Here is a 19,150-nt window from a genome sequence, read left to right as displayed (position 1 = left end):
GGAAAATAATTATAAAGAGAAAACAGAATTATAAGCGGCTTTGTAAGATAGATTGAATCTTTTCCACTGTTAGTCCACTTTTCAACCCTTTGACTAAAATAAATCAATTCTAAATTCGTTATGACACTGAATAAGCATAAAATCACAGACAATATCAATAATAAAGCGTGTCCAGAATATGATTGTATCCAGGGGCATGACATTTCCTATGTTTCCCATATATTTCTAGCGAGCCGAAAAAACTTTTGAATTTATTAGCTGTTTTCTGTCATTGTAGAATGAATTAGCAAAAAATACTAATACAAGATAAAAGCCAATTTAATAACGAATAGGCAACCGAAAAGTCTTAATTGGCAACATGCGTGTTTTGGAGATACCTCGTGAAGTGTGTACGAAAACAGGGAAAAAATTACACTAAAACCGGTCTCATTTTTCAGAGCTAATGTCACCCCCCTCGATTGTATCCAAGGAAATTATTTCAAAATGAAAAACAAAAATATTTTTTGAAACTTTACTTACTTCGTTGTAAATTATTTAGATTTACTGTTTTTTAATATTCAATCTTTTTTTTAATTAGCAAAATTTTGCAGATTTTTCTTGATTCCTCACATTAGGATCTTAACAAGATCAAATTAAATTTTAATTAAAATTAATTTTTTCAAATTCTTACAGATGTGGGTGGGATTGCTTTAACATTGTAGATTTATTTCAGTAAGTTGCTCAATCGTTCTGTCGACTGGGCGTCAGAACGACGCTAAACTGTTTTCAGCTTTACAATAAGTATACATAATTTATACTTGAGTTTGCTCATTTACAATGTTGAATTTAATTCTGAAGAGCTTTTGTTAGGTGAATTAAAATTATACCTAAATCTTCATTTTCCTGTTGTAAAAACTTCCGAGCATATTCTATTAACAAACACGAATTTGACTGGAAATTTTATAAGAAAACGGATATATATTATACGCATGAAATACATTATTATCCTGTGAACATTAATGATGTAAAATATCCCAATATAGAATTTATTCATTCATGGTAGCATATTCTAGCCTTTCATTACAGCCACCAACGCAAATTCTTTTCTCCTCTCTGATTAATTTTCCTCTAAACGACCTGAAAGCTTCTTCCAGACAATTTCACGAAAATTGTGGTTTGAGGTCCTTTTTATATAAAAGAATTCTGTGAAGGATCTTTACTGCGGAATTTTGTGTAATGCAGTTCTAGAATTTCCTCAATTAACATCAAGAGGGCTGTCTTATAAAGCACAATTTGCTATAATTAAAATTACAAACAAGTAGATATGGGATAAAAGTACGAAAAAGCTGTGGTTTTTTTCGTTTTTTACTGCATATGCTTGAAGAATAGCAATATATCCCAGTGAGATGCAATGTTTTCGAGGACATGGTAACTCTTATCACGAATTGTGTAATTAAGATATTAATTCCAGGCAGAGGGAAAGCACTTAATTTTATGCTTTTCGGATCAAAATTCTTATTACATTTGTTTTCTTATTTTCTCAATGGTTTTATAATCTGAAATTTTCATTTATCACGTATATAATTGAATTAATATTCTTTGATTCACTTTAATGTGAATTTTCTATTCAGTGGTTGAGTTGTTCTTTGATCCTACTAGATTTAATGGATATTTTTTTAATACAAAGTGAAATGAAAAGGCCAAACATCTCAGCTTTGCGGAGTGCTCGAACTCAAGAGAAAGAGGTATCCATGCATTATCTTTTCGTATGCTTTTTGGGTATACATACTGGTTTATTACCGGTAAAATTGTTTGACAAAAAACATTCCGAAATAAAAATTCTTTAAAAAAAGTACATTTTAGAATATTTTAGTAGAAGTTAACAAGCGTACGGACAAATAAAGAGTAAATCCGAGGAAAATATCGGGTACAATACCGATTCATTAACAATTAAGTCCAATACAGTCGGGTTGAAAATTAAAAGACCCTTCAAAACTATCCAAATTTAAGCAAATGGGTCGTAAAATAGGCCTTCCTAAGTGGTTAAACTCTAACCTTTGAAAATTCTATATTAAAATGCTATTAGAACACAGTTGTCTAAGGACGAAATAAACTAACCTTGACTAACTCTAAAACATATTCGAAAAAGGAAAACAATCTAGGATCCGTTTCCGAATTAAACTAAAAGCACATGGTTTTGGAAAAAGACTGATCTAGATATTGTTGTCTTATTATATTTTAATTGTTTCAAATTTTCTTTTAAACATTTTACATAGAATTGCTTCTTTTTTACTGACACAACCCGAAAAGGAGGTTTTCCATAATTTTCCTTTCAAGATTATAATCCCTAACAGGAAGACACCAATAAATGCTAATTTCTGTATAGGCGTTACTGTTCTTATGCTTTATGTCATTTTTTTTTAAATAATATTTAATATAGAAATTAATAAAAGAAATTGTACTTACATCTTGGGATCGAAGGTGACAATGGTGTGTGGCCAAGTTGTATGTCTTGAACGTAAGATCCCGAAAGGTGGTCAAGGAATGATTCAACTGAAGAATTTTATAAATGAGTGTTAATGCCTGCAAAGAGAAGAATAATAAAAAAAATCCAATTAGCTCAATTAAATTGGATTTTCATGCTATCTGGAACAAAGAAGGATGCTGAGATGTCCGAAAAGAGCAAACATTGGCCAAAAGTGCTTAAAGTGAAATTACATTGAAGCGAATAAATAAACATGGCCGGAAAATAAAATGTATGGGTGAAAGGAGAAGTAATATGAAGGAATCCCATAAAAAGAAAATATATAGAAATTCACTGGGCGGTACTTTTTTTTTCTTGCTCATTTCTCTGCAACATTATAAGACAGAGAGAATCTCACCATTTCAAAAATAGATGTAAACAAAAAGTCCATTGGAGATGTCCGAAGCACTTTGTGTCTGACGATAACCACCATGAAATAGCACCCAAGTTCAATGATTTGTTATTTTATGGGATAATGGAATGGTCAATTTCGAATTTTCGTGGTTGTGCATTTTTCTTTTTTTTTCTCTCTGACCTAACTTGCTTCCATGAATTACAACCATAGGGGAACCTGGGGCTGATGTGTTACAGGATTAAAATTTATTTTCTCACCAGCTCCATTAAGCAATTACATCATGGTAAAGCTCAGTTCTATTAAAAAGTAGGAGGAAAAGCCGTCACTAAGAAAGTGAGAAGTACCTCACTTCCTCATGCAGATTTTTCCAATTTTTTAGGCGAAATTGGGGCAAAATTTGTTAAAACGAAAATTTCAATATACACTATTTTCTAAAATAAAAGAGACTGAAGCTTGAAATTTTTATTATAGATAGCCTTCATGAACCTTCTTAAACTTACAAAGTTTCAAGGTATTCGAGGAAGGATTATGTAAAATAAAAAATAATGAAATTTTGAGCCCTATTTTTGGAATATTTGGCTTACAGAAAATATCAATACTGATTAGCTCAATTTAAGTACATTTCTCGTTAAGATAGAGAAAAATTATTTTCGACAAAGTTGTAGAGGAATAAATTTCCTATAAAAATATGTCTATTTGGTATATTAACGTGTGCGAGAGTAAAACGTCACAAATTATCCGAAGAGTGACAAAATTTGCCCCAGCAATTTTGAGAATCTCTAGAAAATCGACTTTTAGAAAATGATTCGAAAATCACATTTCTTTCGAGATAGACGAAAATAGTCTTGTGCAATGTTGTAGAGCAGTAAATTTCCTATGAGAATATGCTCATTAAAAACGTTTAAGTTTTCTCAGAGCTCGGGAAAGAATTAAATATGTGTTTTGACAAGTTTTGCCCCAGTCTCCCCTACTCTTTGTTTTGTTTTTTCTTTTCATTTTTTACGCTGAACGGCAATTTTAATAAAATATTTTCTATACAGAGAACTTTTCAGTATTCCAAAACAGACAACTGCAGGGTGGAGTCATAAGTTATGGACGTTATACACTTATTAGAGGACACCGGGGTAGAATTAGCCACGCATGGTATTAGAACGTGGGATGTTATAGCTTGTCTTAGAAGGAATATTAAAGTAACAACTATTTATTCCAAATAAACACTTCATTCATTGAAGTTTTTGTCACTAATTAAAAACATTTTATTAAAAATTATACACAATGAAAAATTTCATTTGCTGCTTAACTCTGCTCCGGTTTCTCTTAGACATCTTGAAAAAATCTTAAGTCCTTATTTTAACCAGAATTTGAAAAATCATAAAATTATCATTTTATGCTGTGATTAATAATTTTGTGATTTTTCGAAATCTGTTTCAGATACCGTAGATGCGGGTGACTTTGTCCTGCGGGTTTGATTTTCCCCCTCCTATTCGTATGCTTTTCTTTATAAGTTGCACACCGAATGATGGACTTTACCGATCCAATTTACCATGTCTAATCGGGAGGACCATTCTTAAATATTCAGTGAGAGAAATCCGAAAAAGTTAAAATAACATTCCGGAAATGGTAATTTTATCCAGCATTATTGATGCTAAATCGGTGTAAATATTGCCCTTTTTAGGTGTATTAGGGGTTAAAGTTACCCTTTTTCATGTTCATTTTACCCTCAAAAAGGTGTAAAATTAACATTAAAAAGTGTTGATATATTTTTACACATAAAAAGTGTTAAAGTTATGAGGAAAAAAAGTTAATCGCACCCCCGTTTTCTTCTCAGTGTTAGAATTAAAGAAAATCTTACGAACAGTAGGGCGTCAAAGTAATACACGGAGGACAAAGTCACTCATATCTACGGTAAGAACTTAAGACTTTTGCACGATATCCATAAGTGTATATCGTCCAGAAGCGATAACACCACGCTACAGAGTTCGACGAATCTGAATGATTTTATCAATATTTTATAAAGATATTCTTTTAACTTTTTTAAAGATTATTTACGCAAATTTATTGAAAACATTGGACAAATAAGAACATTCATGATATGATAACAATGGGAAAAGTGTAAAAACTCAGTTTATCTCATCTTAGAAGATATTAAACTTTGAAATTTTCCTCTTGTTAGATTTTACCCCATGTTTCCCTAGCCTTTTCTTACATATTTCTTCAGCATTTTTCCTTTTTGTTTCTAGCACCTCCACCATTTATTTATCAGAACGACCCAGGGACAAATTTATCGTATTACTGTGTTGGTCAAGAACCTCTTCTATTCTCTCCTATTTGACATAGGAATTGCATTGTTGAATCAATAAGCGATAAAATGACCGTCGCTATGATTTTAATGGAGTCGAGATATTGTAGTAGGACTGTTGAGCCTAGAGGAGTTGGAGGGAGAAAGCCCGTCCTGACGAAGACTCTTCTAAGCCAACGGTACCAATCACTGTTCAGTTGGGGTGTAACGTTGAGGGGTGCTATAACAACGGCTAACTTCAAGTTACGTCATCGCTATAATTCCGCTAGATGGGGTTGTGAGTGCTCGGCGAGATATTCCGAGGGGCACAATCGAATCGGTTCCTCAGTCGGTCTTCACCAGTGAAGCGAGGAGGACGCCAGATTCGTGGCTCTCTTGGAATGGGCAATGGGGCTCACTTCCGGAGGCAAGCGATGTAGGGTGCTCCAGCATGTTCTGGTGTGGACCCGTAGCAATTCTTGCTACATATCAGAAGTGGGATAAATCCACTCCTATATCGAAAAAAAACGCGTGTGGAGTGAATTAGTGAAAAGAAGACGCTGTCAGGCATTGGGAGCCCATGTCGGCAAATTTAAAGATTTGCAGGCGGCATCCGTGAGATGGTATGCAGCAGAAGCCGAAACCAAAAGATAAGTTGCATGATAAATTCTATTATTCTATATAAAAGCTGAATTGGCCCTATGGAAAAATACTGCAAAAAGCGCCATGGTTGTGGCGTGATTGAGTGAGGGGAATAGAAGTCCAAAATTGGAGAAATTAGGGAGAAGGGAGACAGAGAAAGGTGATGAAAAGAAAAATAAATGTTGCCCCTGAAATTCAAATTAATACCCCTCAAGTGACCTTAGTAGGTTGAGAAAGAACGAGAAAGAAAAACATTATGGGTTTCATTTACAATTAATAGGTTTCAGCCGGTAAAATTTAAATTAAGTGCGGGTTTGCGCCGTCGCTAAAAGTTTATGGTTCGATTTGGGTGCTATTCGAAAACCACCATTTTAGGGTCAGTTTGGTGTGCTGTATCTGTGCAGACGTCTCGTGGAAATTCTTAAGCGAAATAATTTGGAAATATTCAGAGAAACAATTGTGATCGAGGGAAAAGTGAGCGGATCTGAAAGGGAAATGTCACGTCCCCATCGAAATGTTGTCCAGGACCGAGGCAGTCTTCATGAGAATAATGCTCACATCAGTGCGAAGGATATCTCAGCAATAATTCCAACCTTCGGTGAGGAAGGTGAGAATGCCATTCGCGCTGAAGTGTGGATTAAGAAAATTGACAGTCTCCGAGAAAATTATGGATGGGACTCTAAGGTCACGATGCTGTATGCAGCAATGAGACTTCGAGGGGCTGCATCATTTTGGTATGAAACAGCAGAAACTTCCTTGACAGGATGGGAAGCATTTAAAGAAGAATTACAAGCTAATTTTCCGGACGTTGTGTCGCGAATGGAAATTCATGAGCTGCTGAAGAATCGTAAGCGTAAAGCTGACGAATCCATTGAGTTTTATTTCCACAAGACTGTCGCTATTGGGAAAAGGGCAAAACTGGACAATGAAACCATCATGGAGTATATCATCAATGGTCTGGATGATGACACGAACAAAGGTGCAATTAAATCGAAGCAAGTGACCACATTTCCGGACTTGTTGAAGGAAATTTTGGTGGTTTCAAACAAAAAGGGGGCTACTCAAGAAGCGCTGAAGAAAGATGACTACAAGGAAAGCTCAGTAGCCAAGAACGAGACGGGATTTCACAGGATTCGTCCCAAATGGCACAAGCTCAACGACAGTGATCGAGATTCAGATCGTTTCTGTGTCTCCAAGAGCCAGGATAATGGAGTACAGGCAGAAGAGGGAGCCAACAATTCCAAACCAGTTGAATGTGCAAAAGCAAAGCAGCAAGACGTTAAGAAGAGCGATACCAGGAAATGTTTCAAGTGTGCAAAACCTGGCCATATTGCTAAGAATTGTTGGACAAAATTGCAGGACAAGTAGATTGTGAAGTGAACAATCCAGTACAATTAAGTGGGGAGTCAAATTTCTTTTTGAATTAACGTTTTGTGACTCTGATCGAAGACCGAATTAATGAAGAATTTGAGAAATGATTTATATTGCTGAAAAATGAATTCTAGTAATGATGAAAGGATGAATTGGACAAGATGCATTATTGAAGAAATGATTGTTCAATTAAGTGATTGAAATAAATTGAAAAAAAAACAGATTGAAATTATTGATTATCTTGATTATCTGGAAATGACGGATAAATTTTGTTGCTATTTTTTTTTTATTATCTTAATTGCATTTTTAAGTTCAGTAGTGATGTCTAAAGAAGAGTGTTAGTCTGGTTATTGCTAGAAAATCAAATCCTAAAATCAAGCAATACATGGAATAATTTAGAGATGTAAATAAAAATAAGTGCAATTTTGCAAAGAAATAAATAATTATCGATCTCTATTTCTTGTCAAGATTATCTCAAGAATTAGTGCAATACGTAAAGACTGTTGAGAAGAGTATGCAATATTGATGAGATCAGTAGAGCTAAACTAAGATAATAATAGCTAAAAAAAAAACAAAATTGGGTTGCTGGCAAATCCTGATATGACAAGACACTGTGTAAAAAATTTTATTGGTTCTGGTTTACTTGAAACAAGTGGAAAGGAGTTCATATGATACGAATGCGAAAGATTAGTAGGTAATCAGTTCTGAACTTCGCATAATAGCCTCACGAAGGTCTAATAAGTCATTCTGACTATCAGGGAAGTGCATAAGGTAGAAAATTGAAAATTTTAATGACGAATTTCTGTTGAAGAACTTAATCAAATGATAGCATTAGAGATTATACGTGACTGTCATAATTGAAGGCTTATTAAATAGTTGCAAAAATATCTCTTATGAATCAATAGATTAAAGAATATCTAAGATTCTAATCTCCTAATTGTCACAAGCGATTCCTAATGCTTCTTGGTATACTATAATGCGGATGTCGTCCTAATTAGGTCAAATGTTCTCTGAAGTTGACTGGGTTATAAAAATATAATTTCGACCGAACAGCTTCTAGATTATACATACAGTTCAGCACGGATGTGGTCCCATCAAGTTAACCTCACAAGTTAACTGGGTAGCATTCAACATCGGTCTGGGGTTCGAAGATTAATTAAGCACGGTTCTTGACCTTGATTAAGCCTGCTTGATATATTAAGCTGCTTGAGTCAAAAACTGGTAGCATCGATTTCTTATTAATAGACACTATTGGTTGAAGCTCAGCTGTTCCGAGGCTTATGGCCGGTGGAACGTAAGTGTTATTCCATTAAAGTCTATCAGGCTGGATAACACTTTGTACCGTTCTATATTCTTAGAATTGGTACGACGCTGAGACTTTTGGATGGCTTATAGCGCAGCGATTCCGAGGCCTGAGGCCGGTGGAATGCAAGTGTAATTCCATTAAAGTCTGAGAGACTGGATAGCACTTGGTCGACGCTGGAAGCTATAACAGTTGGGCAATTCAGCGATTCCGAAGCTTATTGCTGGTGGAATGCAAGTGTAATTCCAATAAGATTTGTGAGACTGGATAGCACTTGGGCGACGCTGGTTGATTGATAAATATTTATTTTTGGTAATACAGCGATTCTGAGGCTTATGACCGGTGGAACGCAGGTGTTATTCCAACAAAGTCTGTGAGACTGAATTGGATTGCACTTGGTCGACGCTGAGAGTTGAAGGAATTCAGCGGTTCCGAGGCCAATTGCCGGTAGAATGCAAGTGTTTTCCATTAAGGTCTGTGAGACTGGATTGGATAGCACTTGGGCGACGCTGGTGGATTGGGTTGAAGTCAGTGATTCCGATGCTTTTAACCGGTGGAATGCAAGTGTGGTTAAGTCTGTGAGACTAAATAACACTTGGTACGACACTGATAACTTGCGGTTGGTATTTGAGTGGTTTATTAGTTTGAGCTGGTTGAACGCAAGTGTGGTTCCATTATGTCTGTGAGACTGGATAATATTTGTCACTGTTCAATTGACTTAGAACTGATAAGGCATTGAATACCATAAGGAAGCAAGAGGTGATACCCTTTAGAATTGAATTAAAGTGAATCTTAAGAAAGCAGTTTTTTTTACTCTGAATAGAAAATAATCGAATTTAAAATTACAGAATTTTGAGGTTAAATGAAATATAAGGGAGAATTTTACAGAATAATACAGATTTAATGAGAGAATGGAAAGTGAAAGTTAAGACAAACTACCATTTTTTTTCCTTTGATGAGGACATTCAAAGGTCAGGAAAGGCCGAATGTAGTAGGACTGTTGAGCCTAGAGGAGTTGGAGGGAGAAAGCCCGTCCTGACGAAGACTCTTCTAAGCCAACGGTACCAATCACTGTTCAGTTGGGGTGTAACGTTGAGGGGTGCTATAACAACGGCTAACTTCAAGTTACGTCATCGCTATAATTCCGCTAGATGGGGTTGTGAGTGCTCGGCGAGATATTCCGAGGGGCACAATCGAATCGGTTCCTCAGTCGGTCTTCACCAGTGAAGCGAGGAGGACGCCAGATTCGTGGCTCTCTTGGAATGGGCAATGGGGCTCACTTCCGGAGGCAAGCGATGTAGGGTGCTCCAGCATGTTCTGGTGTGGACCCGTAGCAATTCTTGCTACAATATTAGCAACTATATTGCTTAGGAATGTTGTATAGAAAAGACATAAGAAATAAACATTTTATCCACGAACGAGACACATAGAGTGAAATGAGAAAGAAAACATCAATAAAACTCATGATAATGTCCCAATAAAATATTATTCAATATTTTCTCTATTTTCCCAAAGACATTTTTTTCAGATCTACTTCATTGCAGAATGGGCTCGTTCGGCAGAATGGGACAGGGAGGAGGAGTAAAATGTGGTAAATATTGAAATTAGGATTTTCATGAAGGGGATGATGGTGTTTTTCCAAGAAGCAAATGGATAAAAAAGTGACAGGAAATACACAAAAAGGGACTCAAAAAATCATCTTCTATTTTCACTCGAGGATAAAGTAGGAAAAGCCTTTTCATGAGAAGAAAATGTGATGTGAAATTTTATGCTTGACTGACATTTGCCACATTGAAAGATTTATGTGTTTAAGGAAATTTTAAACCAATATTTCCTCCATACAACCCCAAAAATTTATGATCTATACTTTACACCAAATGTCTTATACATGAATCTCGTAATTTTCCCCTTTTTTTGCACTCAAATTCAATGCACCACATTTGAGGTTATTGCTTAAGAGGTACACTAATTTAGGAAATTCAATCTAGCCGAAAGGCCTCTTTATTATTCCCTTAAATCATGGAGATGATATTGACTTTTATTTATTTCGTAGTACAGCAATAAAGCCTAAACGGGTTTCTTAGTAAAGTTTCTTTGATAAAATCAAATTAGTAAAGTCTTTCTCAATTGTTCTACGTAGATTTTGAATATCACCAGAAACTCTCATCAGAAGAGCTTTTGTTCTCGAATGAACTTACGTTAATCATATAGATACATACACTAGGGCTTTGTCTTTCTTTCCGATAAAGTCAAAGGCTGTATAGACTGAATCTTTGGAAAAATTAGGTCAAGCTTTAAGTTATTCACGTTCTACGACTTTTGTGGCAGGGTCAGTCAAAGAATATTATACATTTTTTTTACATTAATCAAAAGTAGTAGGAGAAAGTACTCTCCCTTCAAACGTTAATGCCTTCGAATAATGTGAATTTTCTTTTAGTATTCCTAGAGACTTAGGCATTTCTATTAAATATTAGTCGCCTTATCGTCAATTGTTGCTAATTCCGTGATAATTTAGTGTAAATCTCTTACGAAAAACAAAAGAAATTCACATTATACGAAGGCAGGAACGTTCGAAGGGAGAGCACTTTCCCCTACCGTAGATTCTCGCTAATTCGGTTCTTTTAAGATTGGGCAATTTTTTTTAACTCATGCGGCAGTTAAATTTGAAAAAAGTTTTGTAACGGTTCTCGAATAAAGCAAATATACTTAAATTCCCTATAGTTATGTTGTAATTTTACAATTTGGAGTCCTTTTTATAGAATTTATAATAATTATGAGTATGTAAATTTAATAAGAGTAGGGTAAAGTGGTACAAGTTGTACAATGGTACAATTTGGACAGGGCTTTTTTCTTCATAAATTTAGTACTTCATTTTTATTTGTATATTTTTAATGCTTTGGTTTTATAATTTGGTTCCTAGTGCTTAAAACAAATTTTGTACTGTATTTATCAAAAAAAAGCCATGTCCAACTTGTATCAGCGAATTGTCCAACTTATAACACCATGTCCAACTTATATCACTTTACCCTATGTAGGCGAACAAAAAATCGTTGAATTTCAAATAGTTCGGCACCTGAATTTCTTTATAATTCGGGTGACATTTCGGTCCCAAATGCCCGAATTTGAGAACATGCGATATTTTCGAGATGGTAAACTCAAAAGGATAAAAAGGTTTCGTAGATACACCCTCCATGGGATTTGTCCTCCATGGGAGACTTTGCCCCCCTACTGTCCGTAAACTTTTCTTTAATACTTTATGTCTAATAATGGTCATCATCGATCAGATATGGCATATCGGATCGGTAAAATCCACCATTCAGTGCTAGAATTAAATAAATGCTTACGAACAGGGGGGCAAAGTCACCCACGAAGGACAAATTCACCCGTATCTACGGTAAGTAACCTTTCCGGTCTTTGAAAAAAATCACTGTAAAAAAAATCAAAGAAACACTGTGCTCTCTCTCGGCTTCTTAACCCTTTAAGGACGAGAAGGTAAAGAATCTGGGGTCAGAAAAAATCACTTTTTCCTACTTTTTAGAGCAAAGCATAACTTAGAAGATCGTAAGAAAAATTTCTTTTTTGGGTCACCGGTGACCCAATCGTCCTTAAAGGCTTAAGCCTGAACAGGCCCTAATACGATATTGAGTCTAAATGTTTCAGCTTAGTTTTCGAAGATCAAAAATTGCTAAACAAAGATGAACTACAGATATTCTTTTTAATTCGATTTTTAAATTATCCTTAGCATACAGTTAAATTAAACAATTTTCCAGAACACTTTATCGGTTTAGGCATTAGAGCATTTAAACCACCTTCATATGGCATGTTGTGTTTTTTTTTTTATTTGGAGCTCTTGGAGTAAAGGAGCCAGCTCCTTTACTCTGCTCACAAAGCCTTTAGGGAAAAGTTATTTAGACTGAAATCTAATATATTGAGCCATCCACAGGGATCACTATCTTCTAAAAAGAGATCACTCCTAATTTTTAAAATATTTCGTGTAACGGTTATGAATGCAGAGAAATTCTCATATGTATTTATATGTAAAAATGAGTTTTGGTTTAAAAAAAAAGCCATGTCTGGGGGGTGATTTAAACCATATGAATATACCTTAGATATGAAGACCGTACAACGGTTATGGACAACGACTTAAGATCTTTTTTATAAAATCCCTCTTCAACCGCTTCAACTTACCAAAAATCACTTTGCTTGGTATTATCTATTACTAGTGCAACGTATCGTGATCTTAGATGGATTTAAGGAACAGAACTATGTAGCTCATAACTGAACCTGTGAATAATAAAGTTACCCCAAGAATAATGTCCTTATCTTCTGAACGATGTATGGGAAATAAATTTCATCAGTATGAAGTCGAAGCCTTTCCTACAGTATCTTACTGGGTCAATATGTCAGGACGTAATTGGATTTTTATTGCATTTGAAATCACCCAGATGTGAAGAATTTTTTTTTGGCAAGGTTTCTTGCGCATAAAAAGAAATACAATTTTAAAAGCATCTCCATTCTCCATCGATAAATTCTCCGTTTATGCCATCACACATGGTATATAAAAATGCAAGAGAAAGTCGACGACATGTTAAATAGTTTTGGGACGAGTTTTCCATTCGACTAACAAAGTGAATTTTATCGTGAAAATTTCACATTTCTCTCAAAGATGCCACAAGGAGTGGTGTGACAGGAAAGTTGTGGGTATGTGAATACAATAAATTTTTTGAGATAAAATTTTTTTCTTGTTTCACCGGAAACTCAAGTAAGACTGAAAAAAGACTTTTGTGAAGTTTTAGTCTAATGGCTTTTTGCTATGTGCGCTTGAGACAAATGCCGCAGAGAAAAGCTTCTTTTATGTGGAGAAAAAGCAACATAACAAATTGTTCATATGTTGGAGCAGTTTATGTTTATCAGTCACAAAACCCCATCAAAATACCTCATTGTGCGTCAGCCACTGGAACATGTTCGCTTTTTTTTCTCCTTTCTTATACAGCAATTTTCTTCTTTTGCCCAAGAACACTGTGGGTATTGGGAAAGCAAGTCTCGCATGTTGAAGAGTCACCAAATGAGAGGATGAGGTAATCGTAAAAATGAAGATTACTGAGTGACACGAAGCTTGAACGACAAGAGAGCATTTTACCCATAAGAAAGCTCTCCAGTTGCAACTTAAGGTCATATCAGGGACAAGAATTCTGGGACACTTCAGAGAATTTAAAATGAGCTTCAGGAAGTTACTAACGGAAATTGCTAAGTGGTGAGAGATGTTGGGGACTAAAAAAAGAAACTTTGTAAAAGAAATATCTCGTTTATATATAATTAGTATGGTTTCACCACAGTATCCACAATAACATCACTTTTATTGCTCGAACTCCATAGAGAAAGAACAATGTATTAAATCCCTTAAAGAAGTATAAATAGCAAGAATTGCTGCCTTGATACAGGACTGATCTGGGGACCACTCGTTATATAGGTTAATTATGATCATTTTCGGAAAAGCAATGAGTTTTAACCGTTATAACGGTTTTAACCTATCTTCGTAACTCCAATCACCTCTACATTCTGTCTAGTTAGGTTTTTATTAAGATTACGTTTTTTTTCTGTAAGAGAAGTTTGGGACATCCTTTATGAAGGACGTGAGCATGATTCTTTTTCGATTTTATATCGCTAAATCACTTTCTTTACCAAAAAAAAATCAAAATCAGGCTTTCGAGCATTCAGCAAAGCTGTAACCTTTTACCACCTCTTTATTGAGTTTCAAACCCAATAGAGTGCTTTTTTCCCTTCATAGGTGCTCAGAGAGCAACCACACCTAATACGTTTTCTCACGACAAACATCATTTTATTCTCTTTCCACCCAACTCCTTTTACATTTTCCGGGAAATCTCCCAGGAGCTGTGACAAAGAAGCCCAGGGAAAAGACTCACTGATGACCTTTTGCATTTGCTCCACATTGCCATCTTCAACAGCACAGATTTAAAAGCACTTCCACAACCTTCACTAATTATGGCTTCAGATTTCCCAGCTCTTATCATTTTCCGACCATGCAATTTCTCATCTTCGTTCAGGTTCCCCCTTGATGTCTTTCTCCTAACTAATTTATTCCTATGATTTTAGCTAAAATCATCACTCCGTACTCTCCCACAATATCATATTTCCATTTTGTGTATATTTTTTTGGGAAGACTTATGAGCACTTGAAGTTAATTCATGGGATTGGTGAACATGGGAAGAAATTGCCAACTTGGTGATTTGATGTTGTACAAGGATTTTAGAGTGTAAAAATAAACGATCTCCTACAAGTCAATAAATTTACTTGCTAAATAGTTTTCCAACACAACTAGTTGGGTGTTTGGGTTTAGGAGAATTTATGAAGGGAATTGTATAGAGAGCTGGATACACAATGAAGGTGTCAAGTGGAATGAGAAGGGTTTCTCCGGGGCAAGAGATTGTGGGGAGATTTAATCCAGAATTATGACGTTGTATTTCTGATAGTTTGGAAAAAGAATTATACAGAATTGTTCAACGATTGCACAAACTACAATAAGGAAAATGTTTGCACTCATCTCTATCATCTCTATAAATCCAAATTAAATCTTTATTTACAGTGAACCCAGTACAAAAATAGTACTCTAACTTAAGGGTTCCTCACTGATTTTCTTTTATTTTCTATTTTGTTCTTTTTTTTAAATTTTTTTTCTTATGAAAGAAAGTTATTAGGGTAAAATGTGGAAAGCGAGACAGTTTGGAAAGTAGGACCAAGCAGTCTGGAATGTGGGACACCTCCCTAGAAACTTGATATTAATCAATTAAATATTTCAATTTTCTATAAAAAGATTATTAAACCTAATTTTGTGATTATTTGAGAAGTTAAAAATGCAAAAATCGTTATTAAACACTCAAAGGGTGACTTGCAAGAAGAATTTAAAAAATGTGTTGCATGCGTGACATTCATAACCTTCACACGATAGTTGTCATTTTCTCTGTTTCTTATGGAAGTTGCTAGGAAAATGTCAAAGTGTTTTGTTTGATTTTTCGGCATAATTTGTGAAATATTATATTAAGTTCGCAGTGAAAATCGAAGGACATACATCCATTTAAAAGGTGAATAAAAAATATTTGTGAAATACTAAAGTTAAAAAGAAGAGAAAATTGCATCCAAAACGAGTTTTATGAAATCTTACGCAAATTCTCGATTACCTATTACCTTATCTCATACTCGGTTCCAATAGGTGAAAATAATACAGTTTTCTTTTTTGCTCAACATTTATCGAATTTTCGATTTATTTTTTCAATTTTCTTATATTATTTTCACCTAGTGCCACCGAGTATGAGATAAGGTAATACGGTAATCGAGAATTTGCGTTAGAATTGCAATGAAAATGCGTAAATTAGCGAAATACGGTGAGCATTTTACTGTCAATCAAATTGATTTTGTGAATGAATTTGGTGGTTTTGTGCAGTGAAATTATGTTAACAAGGAAAACAAGGATCCTTGAGTACTCGGAGAAATAGTTGCAACAACAGTTAGTAGCTGATAAGGAAAAAATCTCCTGGAGAAAGGTTGCCAAGATTTTCAGATTCCGAGGACCACTTTTTCTGACAGAGTGGGTAGTAAATATTGCAAAAACACCTGGAGAAAACACCTGGTTGGACATCCAGGAAGTTCTTGGTAATTAGGATTCCTCAAGTGTTACCCGGACATTAGGTAGGGATTAGCATAAGTATTCAATGTGTAAGTATACACAGAAAACCACCAACAATTGATTTTCTACATATTTCGAATAATATTTTGTCATTAATATAACTATGTCCATTTTTCCAAAAGTTTTTGCCCAACTTTACAAAATTTTGTCTATCTTTTCAAAATATGTTGTTTTCTAGTTTGATTGAATATTATAATTAATTAGTTGAAATTTCTAATAAAAACTGTCAATATTCTGTTAGAGTATTTCACAAGGGATCTCATGATACAAAATAAATGAAAATAATAAATATTTATTCGGCTTAAAAATGCATCTAAAATTGAACTTTTTCTTAAGTTTCCACATTTCCACAATTCACCCTACATTTTTTCTGTTAAAAGTTTTAGTTAGAATATAAATCGTATGCCTTGTGTGATTCGAATAAGTATAATGGCAATCGAAATCTCCTGTATTTCTCTATAAAGGATGTAGAGATAGTGTTGTCAATGCATTCTTTCCGATTCTTTCCTATAGTTAACCATTTAGGGACGATTGGGTCACCGGGGACCCGAAAATTATATTTTTTCTACGGCCATGTAAAGTCATGTTTTCCTCTAAAAAAAAGTGAGAAAAAAATTATTTTTTCTGACCCTCAATTTTTCACCCTCCCGTCCTTTAACGGGTTAAAACTCCTGTTAGTAGGGTAAAGTGATACAAGTTGGACATAGTGTTACAAGTTGGACAATTCGCCGGTACAAGTTGGACAGGGATTTTTTCTTGATAAATACAGTACTAATTTTTTTAAAGCACAAGGAACCAAATTATAAAACTAAAGCATTAAAAATATACAAATAAAAATGAAGTACTAAATTTATTAAGAAAAAAGCCCTGTCCAATTTGCACCATTGTCTAACTTGTACCACTTTACCCTATTTGAAATTATATCAAGGATATCTCTTGGAAAGGAACCGATTCATTGGTTGTCCACTTCACCTTTGTGGCGCCTACACAATATAATAAATGTATATTATTTATTATTAATTTATTCTCATTTATTTCCGTACAATTTCTTTCCTGCAATAGGATCTCTAGACTTTTCTAAAATTCCTGTTTCATAGCTCAGTCATTCAAATTAAAAATTTATCAAAAACTTGTTTTACGAGAATCGCAAACTTCTGCCATGCAACGCATCTTTTTGCAAAATTTCTTTTATATGACATTCATTTAGCAATGTCTAAATATATCAACTAAAGTAGGTCAACAAAAAAGAATCCCAAAATCAATTTACAAAATAAATCCTAATCCATTGCACAATTTAATTTGCGTTGAAATTAACTTTCTTGTAAACTGTGCCACGTGGAAAACTTTGTGATCTTGACTTGATCGTGAAATGAAAATTTTGTGTGTGCCTGAGAGTTTAATATCAAAATAGATTATGAAATTCCTGTGGTTACAGAGAATTTTGTATGCATAAAAAAAATCTCGTTAAAGAGATCACAAGACATTAATGAGCTTTACCAGAGAAGTTTACAGTCGGTGCTTCCTCCTCTTATAAAGTCAACCTTTAAAATGTTAATCGCACCCATAAGTTGTGATATACCTCAACGTACACTGTCTTTGGTTGTTGCAACCAAGAAGAGCGGAAGATTGCTCAAATGTGTAAATATTTATGAATAAAAAATTCTTAGAGGGCAATTGGGACTAGAAAATTGATGATTTTGTATATTTATCTCTTTCGCGTCCATAGGGTAATGTCATGACTCGGGGAAAAAAGTTTTTTTTGGGTATTTACATTAATTGAAATCTATCTGTTCGTGCACGACATCATAATAGAAGGATGTAAGATTCTTGGCTCATTTTCTCAAGACTCCAGTTAGATTTCAATTAATGTAAATAGCCAAAAAGAAACTTTTTTCCCCGGGTCATATATGACCCTATGGACGCGAAAGAGTTATACAAGAATAACTATTGTTTATGGTGCTGTATGGAGGCGCTCGTGTGAGAGAATTATCTCAGTGCTAGTGGAGTAGATAGTAATTCAATCATTTCAGCTTCATTTTTCTGACGCTTTTATGACTCTATGATAGAGTTATGGTGTTATATTGGTTGCTGATTGAAAATATTATGACCTATGGCACATAAAAATGTCTATGATAGTATTTTCTCCGGCCCTCAAAAACTCCATCACATCTTTTACCCTTCGATTAATGTGAATCGATAATTGTGTTAAAAAAATATATATTTTTCTACCCATTGCACCACTAATCCACCCATTTTTGGGAACTCTTTTCGAAGGCCAGCGTAAAAGTTTCAACATTATGTCCAGAATTTCATGGTTAATATCACCAAAAACTAATTATAAAAGCTTTAACCCACAAAATATCCATGCACGAGATAGTTCATATGTGACACAATATACTGCATATAGTCCTTTTTTTATCCACTTGGTAAAACTGTTTTTCAAAATCACATTATGCAAGTCCATGGCGAATTGGACCATTGTGATAATAAAATAAAAACATCATGCTATATTTCATAACTCTACAGTGTAACAAATTTTTGTGTTAATGAAACCGAAAATTAATTAGGACATTGATAAAATTCTGAACTGTCAGAAAATAATTGATAAAACTTGCTGAATGGACTTCATATAAAATATTCTCACACACGATAAATCTGCTTGGTTCGTCGATGCAGAAAAAAGTTTCCATTGCACATAAATTTATAATTAAATAATATTTCACTATCGAAACATTTTCATTTAACTGCAAAAAAATTATTTCTCACACTTCTTAGGGAGGAAAAGTCTTAAACTTTCACTTCGGAAAATTTGAGCCATTTCTTTTTCAACTGATTTTATTTTAAATACATTTTAAAATTTATTTACATCAAATAAAGCATTTGCCGAAAGTTCAGTTTTTAGCTGTGAAAATAAATTGGTAATTTATTTTGTGTAGTCAAGAGCTCAATAGGTAAAATTCCTAAGCTTAGCCATCCAATATACTCATTAAATGATG

The 19,150-nt window shown here is 34.4% G+C and overlaps 1 protein-coding gene across 6 annotated transcripts in view; it reads right to left on the bottom strand.

The window, feature by feature from the left end:
- LOC129800021 (1-phosphatidylinositol 4,5-bisphosphate phosphodiesterase epsilon-1-like) overlaps nucleotides 1–19,150 on the bottom strand; it is a 248,331-nt gene that overhangs the window by 157,518 nt on the left and 71,663 nt on the right. For all 6 annotated transcript variants that reach the window (XM_055844374.1, XM_055844370.1, XM_055844371.1 and 3 more), the window contains exon 2: nucleotides 2,446–2,562. The gene's annotated coding sequence lies outside the window, so the exon portion shown is untranslated. The remainder of the gene's footprint in view (nucleotides 1–2,445; nucleotides 2,563–19,150) is intronic.

The sequence above is a fragment of the Phlebotomus papatasi genome, chromosome 1 (assembly GCF_024763615.1).
Source record: "Phlebotomus papatasi isolate M1 chromosome 1, Ppap_2.1, whole genome shotgun sequence".
NCBI lineage: Eukaryota > Metazoa > Arthropoda > Insecta > Diptera > Psychodidae > Phlebotomus > Phlebotomus papatasi.
The sequence above is the reverse complement of the archived record's forward strand: the minus strand, read 5'-3'. Positions and strand labels throughout refer to the sequence as shown.